Genomic DNA, 12,640 nt, shown 5'->3' on the forward strand with positions numbered 1-12,640 from the left:
AATTTTTCCTCAATTTTTCTACACTCATAGCTTCTATTTCTTCTCTCACTATGGACAAGGGAAGCTAGTAAAATTGTCCATTTGTTCAAGACATGTTTGTTTACCGTCCTGATACTGCTACTTCATGACCTCAATTCTCATTTAAGACAAAAACTTGTATTTTTTAATATTTTTTTAAAACTGTATCTATACTTCTGACAGCCAGTACTCCTATGGGAGTGATAATTAGATACTTATAAAATGATGTTGAAAAAATCTATTTTTTTTTTGTCAATTAATAAAGACTTTTCATACAGAGCACTCACATCTCCACAAAAGAACTGTTCAGAGGGGGGTGAATTAACAGCTCAGCAACTGTTTCACTAAGCTTCATGACATATAGAGAAATGATGGCTCAAGCTACAGCAGAAAATTAAGTTCACCACGGTATCATGTTACCTTGCTCTCTGACCCCTGAATTTGGGATCTGTAGGATTTAATTATGTATTTATCCCTGCACATGTATGACAACGATAGAAAGACACAGGGTGTTTCTATATGTAACATGTTGATGCCAACAAACGGCTAAGTTCAAAATGAAAATAAAAAGATCAGAGGTGTTTGCACCTGCAAGCCACCAGACACACACAGATGGAGGCAGGCTGCAGCCGACAGCAGCTGAAAACAGCCTCCATATGGCCAATGCAGAAAGGAGAAGGGATTCCCACCCACCCCCCCCCCCTTTTTTTTTTTTAATTTTTTTCTTTTCTTCTTCCTTCATGTCTTTCAACAAGGTTGTGTGTTGGGCCAGGTCAGCCAACTTCCTGCCCTCAAAGACATTCAAGCACCAGCAACAACACATGATGAAGGCAAAGTTACCTCTTCTGAGAGGCCATCTTAAGTTCAAGATCCGACCTCTACGCAGAGGCTGTGCTGACCTGTCTTGCCTCCTTTGCCACCTGCTGCCTCCTGCCACCCCTTCGCACAAATGGGGCCACTTTCTGGACCCACTGGGAGTCAGCTCAGGGAACCGAACCAGGAAGAAAAGCAGCTCTCAGCCTGCACACTGCTTCAGCTCTGCCAGCCACACAAAGCAAGCTCCCATCAACACGTGGCTGGGTGGCCGGCTCCTCAGCCCATCGCAGGCCACAAGGCCGCAGTAACTGCGCCTGGCTGCCTCGTTTAACAGCGGCAGACTCTGTGGAGAGCACACCCATGTAACATGTGTGTGTGTGTCGTGATGTCTGAGCGCAACAGCAGGACCGATGTTTCCCTGGTTCTTTAAAGGAGCTGTTGTTCTCCCTCACAGATAGACTTCTACCCTCCACATAACTCCACAAGGGGACAAGAACATTTTAGATAAGACGAGATCCATGTGAACAAAAAACTTCAGAAAGGCACTGTGGAAACTGTCTCCACAGTGTCTTTCTGACAGAGTTCCACAAATTCATTAACGTAAAATTAGATTTTATATATTACTTATGAAAGACTTCTGTTCAAATGGTTAAAAGATTAAACTCTAGTAATGGTACAACAGACAGAACTAAGGTAATTAGGGTACCTCACAAACGGATAAAAGTGTTATGTAATTTTTTCAATTTAAAACTTTCCTGGAGCTCTACAGCCTTTCTTCAATGTTCTTTCAAGGTATTCTGGCATATGCTGATAAGTATTTGAAATGGTATTCTTGCAAAATAGCTTGTCTTGGAATTCCTTTAACTTAAAATAAAGGCTGTCAAAGAAAAATACCCATGTACACACCATATGGCAGCCTTCCTTCACACCTACGTATGAAAACAAATTATAGATATGTTACAGGAAAGCTATGGTGATTATCCCATCTTGTTTACCTACATGCCAGGACTATATACACCAAAGTCTCGTTCCAAAGACCACCTGACACTTTTCCTACTCCTCCTGTCCAGATTTCTTTGAGTATCATCTAAACGTCGCCAGAACAGAATCCTACTGCACACGGTGCAAACACCGGGAGGTTCTGCTCTCCAAAATTTGCAAGAGTTTCTTAACAGCCTGTTGTAATTTCTTGTTTACTATCATTGCTATTTATTCTTATTTTGGGAAGGTCCTCAACTAGTCTGCGAAGGTTAGAAAAACTTTATTAAGGTATCATGCCTGAGAAACCCCATCCGTGCATGCTTTTCAGGAATTCTAGCTGGTGTTTTATTTTTTGTGCATGTGTGATCAAACTGAAAGATATCCTCATCTTCTGTTATTCCACTGTAGCTGAACAGGCAGTGTTCATTTTTTTTTTTGAAAGGTCACAGCAAAACATCTACCTGATTGATGAGACCTTACCCACTTTCTTCTTCCTGTCCAACCTACCCCTCCGTGGGCCACGTGGCTGTACTTCAAACAATGCTGCTGATTGGGTACTTAACATTGATATTTGTGGCAAAGTTTGATGAGCCCTTCAAGCATGACTGAGATGTAATTTTTTAAGCCACTTAGTAGCTACTTGAGAGCTGTTACAGAGATCCATAGTAACAATACAGACATTCCTTGAGGGTTGACTCTGGGTAGCTTCCCTGGCAGATATAAATGCTAGTGCTAAAATGTCAAGGATTTATAATTATGATGGCGGATGCATAAAACACATAAAACAAGCCTTATTAGGGTTGATTGAAGTAAATACACCAAAGGACATTTTTCCTTTCTTCTGTAAAAGATTCATGTTCAGTGCTATTTGTAGCCTGTCATACTCATTATGTTTTCATGTGAAATAGCTTCTGAGTTTTGCTAGATAACAAATGCCCTTTGTTTTCATTCCTCCTCTATCCAAGCGAAGAGCAAATGGAATGAGGACTTGAAAATTCACAAATGATTAGTTCCTTCCTGGTTACCTTGAAGCTGACTACTTTCACCTGTACAGACTTTACAGAGAACTAGCTAATTTTGGAGAGTCCATTTAAAATAGTGCTATAAAATGTAGTAACTACTATTAAAGACTGCATGTGTGTATTTGTAAATAAGCACTTGAACTGTGATATTTTTTCTAAATTCCACTCCAGTGAGTAGGACAAACAGAGCAGTTTAGGTTGGAAAGGATCTCTGGAAATCACCTGGTCCATTTTTTCCACTGGAAGTAGGGCCATGCTGTCATTTAGCTCAAACTTAAAAGTTGGCTTAGTTTGCTCAGGGTCTTGCCTAACTCTCTTCTGCACATCTCCAAGTACAGAGCTCTCAAGTCTTTGGCTAATTTGTTGCGGTGCTTGAACACTCTCATGAGACAGAAATGTTTCTCATACCTAATCAGTCTCCTTCATGGCAACTTAACACCCATTACCTCGTCTCCTCACTGTGGACTTCAAAAAAGGTGAGGTGGAGTCTTCCCTACAGACAGTTAACTTGCTGCAGACAGCAAGAAGATGCTCCCTATTTGTTCATTCGCCCTCTCCCCACATGCCACACGTTCCAGCCCCAGACTGTACTGGTGGCCTGGTGCTGAGCTTGCTCCAGCAAGCCGATGTTTCTCTTGCCCAAAGGAGAACAAAACAGACAACCACCCAGCTCTGGTCTCACAAGTACTGAACAGAGTAGAGGAACTGCTTTCCTCAACTTGATGGCTACACCTCTGCTAGCCTGCTAAATGTGTATGTAGCCTTCGTAGCCGCAAAAACATGCTGCTGACTCCTGCTCAGCTTATTTTTCACCTGGGCCACTAGGTGCAGGCCCTTCTGCAAACCTGCTTCCTGTCTACAGATATGACCCTTGCCATTAAACCCGAGTAACTTCTATGAAATCAATTAGGTTAAAAATTAAGAAGTCAGACCAACTACCAAGCCACTCTTTTTCCCTTGCGCTCTCGCTGATTTGACAGTATGAAATGGGCAAAAATAAGTTTCTGCTTCAGTCATAATTACTTAATGACAGCATACAAATTAGCTATTTGTTTTTAAATGGCTTTGATCTTTTTAAAGGACACTATGGGATGGGACAATGGAACTTCGGGAGTAAAAAAAGGCACAAAATACTTGAATTGTGAAACCCATCAGAAAGTGTAAAACCATCTGTACAGCACAACACACACGATGACTTTCGTTAGTAGACAGGCTTGATAAATCTTGGGATGTTGCCACACGTCACACAGTTCTCACACTGTGTTTCTGTCTGTGCAGAAAAACATTTCGGTATTTACAACTGCCAAGAGTCCTATTCTTACTGATGCCTAGTTTAGTGAGACTGCATTATTTGCCCTGCCTCTGACAGTTTACGTGTCAGGCTCCAGAAAGGCAAAAGTAAGCTTACAAAACTGGTTGTCACCTTGATGAGGAAAGGTCTGCCTGTAATGATAAACTAATGCTATCAGTCTCTACTGGTTTGTTGTTATTAATTCTGTCAATAAACAGTAGTCCCAGTGGGTTTCTAGTGCACTGTAATAATGCATACATGCTCTTCTGAAAAAAGAGAAAATAATTTTGCCTTTCGTGCAGTAACCTCATTTTCCTAAGAGTCATGACCCCACATGCTTGAGCAGCAGCAGTGTATTGCAGCTGACCTTGACCTAGAGCAACCACATCCCTACAATGAGCTCGTAAACGTCATGGCACTTTTATGCCTAACATCTGAGAGGAAAAGGGAAAACAAAACAGAAGAGGGAAGAAAAGAGTAGTTTAATGTAAGTGCAACAGGAACATCATGGAAATCCTTGGAATTTATGTAACAACTGGCTAGTTCGCATGCTTTGTGTTACCATACTCATTAAAAAATATTGCGAGGTCAACCACTGTCACTCAAAATAACTGTTTTTCTATTTTATTTATTTATTAATTTTTACAGGCAAACCAGTTTAAGAAGTCTACCACAACCAAAGAATAAGCCTTCTATAAAGTTATGCTCTCTCAGAAGATCAATAAAACACAAAATTGTGAAACATTCCGAAACTTTAAAAGAAGTGTGGTGGTTCCAAACACTGCAGCTCCAAAAATATATGTTCTCAAATGAACCATCCGAACAGAAGGACTAGAAAAAAATATTTTGACTTGACATCTTAATGCACCATTACTGTGAAAACAATGAAAGTAAAAGTAAAATTTCCAGAGACAGTCACAGCTCTGGCAATAACAAAAAACCCTTCAGTGACAATTACTCATTTTAGCAATCAGTTCATAACAGACATCCTACTGCTGCCTTGCTCATTATACTCCTTAAAAGAATGATCTACATATTATACATTTCAGTCATTTTTTACCCAAGCATTAGCTGCCCACAGCATAATTTCATAGTTAAGTTTCTTAATTTCTTCGTAAACAAATTAAATGCTGACATCATGTTCAAGATTCACAGCAAAATTTAACATGCTATTTCAACATTTTCCAACTCAAAATTCAGAGCACAGCTTTTGAGAAAACCGTACTTGCAAAGTCAGTAACAGCTACTTACACATACCTATATGTTATGCACCCCTCGGACCTAAACATGCTTGCAAACATCATCTCACAGATATATACATATATATATTATATATATATACACACACACACCCCTTTCTAGTATCTACACATTGGTACTTGCTATTCAAATACTAACACAGGCTATTTAAACAAAATAAATAAGAAAAGATAACCAACATTCAAAAAATTACACCACTAGGAATGTTCTCGTCCTTCCACAGCAGTACAGGGTCCAAAATATAAAACCAAAACATACTTTCCGTGACATTATAATTGTTCACCAAATGGATTTGGACATGTTCCTCACTTCCAAGGCTGAATTTCAATGCCCTGTTAAGTATACTGTTAAGCATGTATTTGATGAAGAGTTTTATGAATTTAACTATAAATAGGCTGACTAAAGTCTGACCTCCCAACAATGAATACAATTATCTAAACTTTTCTTATGGAGACTATCTCCTGTAAGACAAGCCGTGAAAGAAAAGGAAACTTTTCTATCATACTGAATAGAGTGTACAATACTGAGCATGGTTTCATACCTATGCTAATTAAACAAACTCTTTATTAGATAATTAAAAAAACCACCAAATAAATTTTAGCAGAAAGCTGAATTCAATTAACAGTTACATTACTAGGTGAAATAACCTAAATATTGTTTTAATGTGATCTGAAGTTTTCAGTTTTAACATCTTCATGCTTAGGGCATAGTTGAGTATTGATTGCAGCAGTTTGAATATTCTGCAAAACAGTGATATGTCTTGGGAATAAATGACTTCAGACTATTCAGACCATTACTCAGAAATTTCAAATGTGATTTTTCATAGAAGCTTGTTCATTCATTTTCCACTCTTCATTACAAATGATAAAGGGACCTATTCATAAAGCAAAGCAGTTTTTATGAAAAAAGTCTCAAACTGAATGATATACCAGGCTCCACTTTCAAAAATAAGCTAAGCTCCTCAATAAACAGTGCAATGAGAGAGGAGTAAAATCTTTTCAGCTAACAGAAAATTCTCCCAAAGCATTTCAGGTGTCATGAATTTTTGAGTATCTTGAATATCATGAAAAGCCATTAGAACTGGAGCCACAAGACTAGCCAAGTATTTTAGCCTTCCCCAGAAAAATAAACATGGCTATTCCTCTACCCATCTGCATGGAGGTTCCCACCAGACCCCGCAAAAGGGAATTTGTGTTTTCCAAGCTTTGTTATTGTCCTGGTTCCAGTTAGGACAGAGTTAAGTAGCTCATAGTAGCTGGTAGGGTGCTATGTTTTGGATTAGGATGAGAAGAGCGCTGATAACATGCTGATGTTTTAATTGTTGCAGAGCAGTGTTTACACCAGGCCAAGGACTTTTCGGCTTCTTGCTCTGTCCTGCCAGCGAGCAGGCTGGGGGTGCAGCAGGAGCCGGGAGGGGACAGACCCAGGACAGCTGACCCAAACTGGCCAAAGGGGTATTCCATACCATCTGACGTCATGCTAAACAATATATAGGGGTGGCTGGCCGGGGTGGGGGGGCCGGCTGCTCGGGGATAGGCTGGGCATCGGTCAGCGGGTGGTGAGCAATTGCATTGTGCATCACTTGTTTTCTTACACATTATTATTGTTAATACTATTACCATTATCACTATTATTATTATTATTGTTATTATTATTTTCCTGTCTTAATAAACTGTCTTTATCTCAACTCACAGGCTTCACTTTCCCGTTTCTCTCCCCCCATCCCAGAGAGGGAGGGGGGAGGGTGAGCGAACGGCTGTGTGGTGTTTAGCTGCCAGCCGGGTTAAACCACAACAGTTATTAGTTCTCTTACGGATTCATCACAGAATCACATTTGCCTTTCTCACTGCCACATTGCCTAGTTACCTGCCGTTATTCTAATGGTCTGAAACACGTGAACCTTGAGGTTGGCAAGAAATGCTAACAGAACTGTTGATTCTGTTCTTTCTCGACTTTTATGGAGGATTTTTGAACACATTTATTCCCCTCCAGTAAAAACAATGATACCCTATTAAGAGAGGGACATTGTTGGTCCTCTGAATCAGCTCCTCTGCAGGTATGGTTTCTATTTCTTCTGCAGCTCCAGCATTCTGCAAGCAAGCCGTATCTCCACAACAGCACACTTTTCTTCAAGGCTTCCTGGGCTTCCCAAAACCCGAGGGGGAAGAAAGTCCACAAAGTTCCAGACAAAATAACACACATTCATGCTGCCTTGAATCCTTATCCTCCAGTCAAATTATTTTATTTCTAAGAGACCAAGAGTGTTTTTTCACACTTAACTGAAATCAAGTCTCCTGGGTTCCTACCCAGTGTAAGTCAAATAGATTTCTATTAGTAATTCAGCAGGCACACACACTGCAGAACTTGACACTGCCATTTAGGAAGGTCTCCAAAATAACTTCACTCCTAATTTAAAGATCCGGATGCCCAAGATGCTACAAAGCAAACAAACCACACAGACTGCAGTGACGAAGGGGAGCCACAGCTGGCAAGCCCCAGGGTGACCGCTCTCCATTCTGACAGGAATTGAAACAAGAAAGGTTTAAGAGGCAAAAAAAAAAAAAATGCCACTCCCTCCACCGTTCTCTCACCGTTTTATCTTCTGTCTACAAGCTGAACCAGGGACCCATGGTGCGGGGCTGCAGGCAGACACCCAAAGGCCAGGCCCAGCCCTGTGCCCATCTGGGCCCTGCACAGTGACGATGAAGAGCTGATCACAACGGAAATCCGCCTGCTCCCCAGAGACAGAGGCAATCTGCCAACCATCTTCTGAACGGGACATAACAGAGGTAATTTATCACCTGGGGTGAGTGGAAAATGACTATTTTTTCCAATCACAACGGCATTTGAAGTTAGAATTAGTTTTAAGTTACGTTAGCCTAACACAAGTCAAACACAAAGACATTACAGCACATCGTGATGGGCCCACAGCACAAACAGCAGCTTTGGCCAAGTCTGGTAAAAATCTTTTTGCACTCTCGTTTCCTACATGTGTTGTTTACCTCGGAAAAAATACACCGTTATTAATCAAAATGAAGATTGGAGAGCTGTGCTTTCCAGTCCTTGGCCTCTTGACCTTGAGCACAATGAAGGGGAAGGAGGGCAGCCCCATCCTCTTCCCTGGGCTCCGGGCCAAAGTCACCGCAGCCATGAGGGCAGCTCCTGCTGGCCTCCTAGCTTCTGCTCACCTGCCCTGCTTTCAGACTGGCAAGAAGCTCCGCAACTAGGAAGGCTCTGCAGGAGGATCTGGATAGGCTGGAGCGATGGGCTGAGGTCAACTGCATGAAGTTCAACAAGGCCAAGTGCCGGGTCCTGCACCTGGGCTGCAACAACCCCAAGCAGAGCTACAGGCTGGGAGATGAGTGGCTGGAAAGCTGCCTGGCCGAGAAGGACCTGGGAGTATTGGTGGACAGTCGGCTGAATATGAGCCAGCAGTGTGCTCAGGTAGCCAAGAAGGCCAACGGCATCCTGGCCTGTATAAGAAGCAGTGTGGCCAGCAGGTCGAGGGAAGTGATTGTGCCCCTGTACTCGGCTCTGGTGAGGGTACACCTCGAGTACTGTGTTCAGTTTTGGGCCCCTCGCTACAGGAAGGACATGGACGTGCTCGAGCGAGTCCAGAGAAGGGCGACCAAGCTGGTGAGGGGTCTGGAGAACAAGTCTTACGAGGAGTGGCTGAGGGAGCTGGGCTTGTTCAGCCTGGAGAAGAGGAGGCTCAGGGGCGACCTCATCGCTCTCTACAGTTACCTGAAAGGAGGCTGTAGAGAGGTGGGGGTTGGTCTATTCTCCCACGTGCCTAGTGACAGGACGAGGGGGAATGGGCTAAAGTTGCGACAGGGGAGTTTTAGGTTGGATGTTAGGAAGTACTTCTTTACCGAAAGGGTTATTAAGCATTGGAACGGGCTGCCCAGGGAGGTGGTGGAGTCACCATCCCTGGAGGTCTTTAAAAGACGTTTAGATGTAGAGCTTAGGGATATGGTTTAGTGGAGTACTTAGTGTAGGTCGGAGGTTGGACTCGATGATCTTGAGGTCTCTTCCAACCTAGAGAAATCTGTGAATCTGTGAAACTTCTGCTGACCCAGCAGAGCTCTTCATCTTTGGACATGCCACCCTGCTCTCCCGGGATTATAATCATTTATACTAATTGTTTCTGATCTACTCTTCAACTGCAACGTACAGCACAGAGAGAGGTAGGCTACTGGTTTTGTTGTTGTTGTTGTTGTTTTTAAAGGAAGCTCAAGCTATCAAAGAGGAGAAAGCCTAGAGCAAACCACATGGAGCTAGAGCTTCCTGAAGAGACAAAATGGTGAGCTCCTGACAGCCATCACTGCCACTTCTAGGCACAGAGCACATTCTCTTCATCTCAGTTTATCTAAGCTATTCAATTCAACAGTAAGTTTGTTCAAAATGAAAAATCTGATGAGAACTGAAGAGCAGGGAAGCTTGCTAGTCTTATTTCTTACAGCCCATGAAGAAAATTACATGCAAAAGCTGAGCACCAGTAGCTCCAAGACCTGAAAGACTCCTCCTGGTCTCATCTACTCTATCAGCTGTACAGTCCATCATGCATCATCTACAAACTGCCTCTGTTCAATACAGCTTTAAATGCTAAACTCTTGCTAAAACTCTTTCCAATACATATACAGAATGTTTCCCATTTTTTTCTCAACTAAAATTCATTTTATTTCTCTGCAGCTTTAATTGAACTCCAATTTCTAAAACTAGCTTGACACAAGCCATGAAGAAATTAATATTCTACTAAATAAGAACTGTCACTCAGCATTTCCTAAGCTAAATGTAAAAATTAAGACTGAATAAATGTATGCTAAGTATCACTGCATAAATATGCATATAATGCATTTTTCTCTTCATAAAAAGTGTTAAATTTAATGTAAAGATATTTAATTGCACATCAACATTTTAGTCGTGATCAATCACTGAGAATCAATGTTTTTTTTAAATAAATGTAGAAATATATTTAATTCAAATCCAATTACTTTAAATATATTTTTGTTTACTTCACAATCACTTAGACTTGAGTTGGTTCACTCTCCAGTTAAGAAAAAGGATCTCAGGAATCAATTGGTGTACCAAATTTCTCATCCAAAGGTGCATCACTGAGGGTTTACTCACAATCTCTTTAGAGAAGGGTAGTGTGTTTTTTTTTTTTGATGCCATTAAAATATTCCAATCCTATTAGGATGCAAATTTAAAGGGGGTAGAAGGAGCACACACAATGCCATTAACATTCAAAAATTTCTTGGTCCCCATTATCAGATATTAATTCTCACATTAACTGATGTTTGGGGGGGAGGGGGGGAATGAACAAATCCATTAGCAGCTGCATTAAAAGTGAACAAAAGAGGCAACAACTGCTGATGTGATTAAACACCTGTCCCTTTTTGAAAGCTTCTGTATCCAAGAGCACCAAATGCGCCATTCCAAATGTCACTTTGCACCAGGTAGGTAGGCATCCCTTCCTGTAGGATACCCCTGACAGCTATCCCTAAACCTCAGTAGTTTTAGCAAGCCTCTAGATAGTTTCCTTTAACACCTTCTGAAGACATGATACAATACTTTTGAGAGGAAGAAATAAAGAGGACCACATTTGTGCATGCAAGGAGCTAGATCGGGCTCCAGCAAGACCAAGCCAGCAGGAGCAGCCCCAGCCACCTCAGCTGGCTCGAAGCATCCTTATCTCTCTGCCCATGTGTGCCTATACTACAAGAACAATCCTGTACATGCTTCTCAATGGCATATAAACCTATGTGATCACCTTTGTGGGAACAGTCCAAGTAGACTGCCATTTCACACAGGGGGAACAATACCAAGCAAACAGCTAGATTTAATTACTGACAGAGAAACAGCACTTTTCCTCCCTAGTGGTGACTTCACTCGCAGCTGAACATGCATGAATGAAAGGTAGATCCTATGTGATAAACACGTTTGTCAATGACTTGCATTCTCTTTCTTACAAATCCACAAGTCAGATTCTTGAATGAGTACTACGTAAACAGAAATCCCATAAATTCACAACACATCACTGTTGTAGTCACATTCCTGGTCCCTGCAGGAGTCTAGTGTTACGTTACTTCATCTTAGATGTGTCAACAAACTCGATTTGTCTATAAATCTCCCTCAAACATCATTGGAATTGGTTCAAGATGCACTGTACATCCAAGCAGGTTCACCAATATTCAGAAAGTGACTCAACTAATATTTCCTTGGAAATTTGTTTAAAAAAAAAAAAAGTACATCATCTTTGTCGCTGACCAAGGGAGATTTCCCTGCATCACCAGAACCTTCTTCCACATCTTACGAACGTGCAGGCTGCTGACCAGCGCAGCTGACCCTCTGAGAAGCCTGACACTCACACGATTCCCTCACAACTGCTCACATCCTTAATTCATCATCACCGCCGGGGGGCTCAGCACAGAGGCTGAGGGCTGAACATACTGCCTCCAACCTTATTTTGGAACCCTTTCAGTATCCTCCTATGCTAAACGACAACATAATAAATTAAAGAATTTATATCCACACTCAATATATATTATGCAGTACAAAGAACTACCCTATATTTACGAGATAAAATGTTTTTAAAAGCAAAACTGCTACAAATCCCCCTTCTGGTTCCACTATCGTCATAAAGGTTCAGATGTCTCTAACAATACGGCAAACTGATAATCTATGAAATTTAAAGCACACAAATACTCCTTGAAGCATCCTAAAAAGAAACATGAACTAGAAATTATCTGCTAGTAAACAGGAATAAAAAACATTTGATAATTTTATCATTCAGATTGTTTCTTACTGCAAACAATGCAAAAGAATATGGAGATTTTCTCCATATTATTAGTGGAAGACATTACATGTGTGTATATAATATATATATATGCATATATATAAATGCATTTTATATTTCCACAAATAAAAAAAATACAGAACACCTACAAAGCAACTGCTTGAAACTAAGTAAAGCAGCTAAATCGTAGACCCCCAGCAGACAAACCACATAGAACAAGCACGCTTAATACGATCAATATGGCACACCTGATAACTCAAGACAGTGAGAAAGAAAGGCCACAAAAATAACCAAGTAAAAAAAACAACACAGAATATACGTTTTATGAACACTTTTGAAGAATTAAAGAATTACCATTCCTACTTCAGAAATGAACATTTAAGGCAGTGAAGATTATTTATTCAAGATAGTGTGGGATATCCAGGACAAACGTGGCAATTAAACCTACTTTTC

At 41.0% G+C, this 12,640-nt stretch overlaps 1 protein-coding gene across 9 annotated transcripts in view; it reads right to left on the bottom strand.

Moving 5' to 3' along the window:
* Positions 1–12,640, bottom strand: part of PARD3B (par-3 family cell polarity regulator beta) — a 538,356-nt gene that overhangs the window by 285,362 nt on the left and 240,354 nt on the right. The gene's annotated exons all lie outside the window — the stretch shown is intronic.

This window comes from Anser brachyrhynchus, assembly GCF_964034855.1.
Source record: "Anser brachyrhynchus genome assembly, chromosome: 7".
NCBI classification, from domain to species: Eukaryota; Metazoa; Chordata; class Aves; order Anseriformes; family Anatidae; genus Anser; species Anser brachyrhynchus.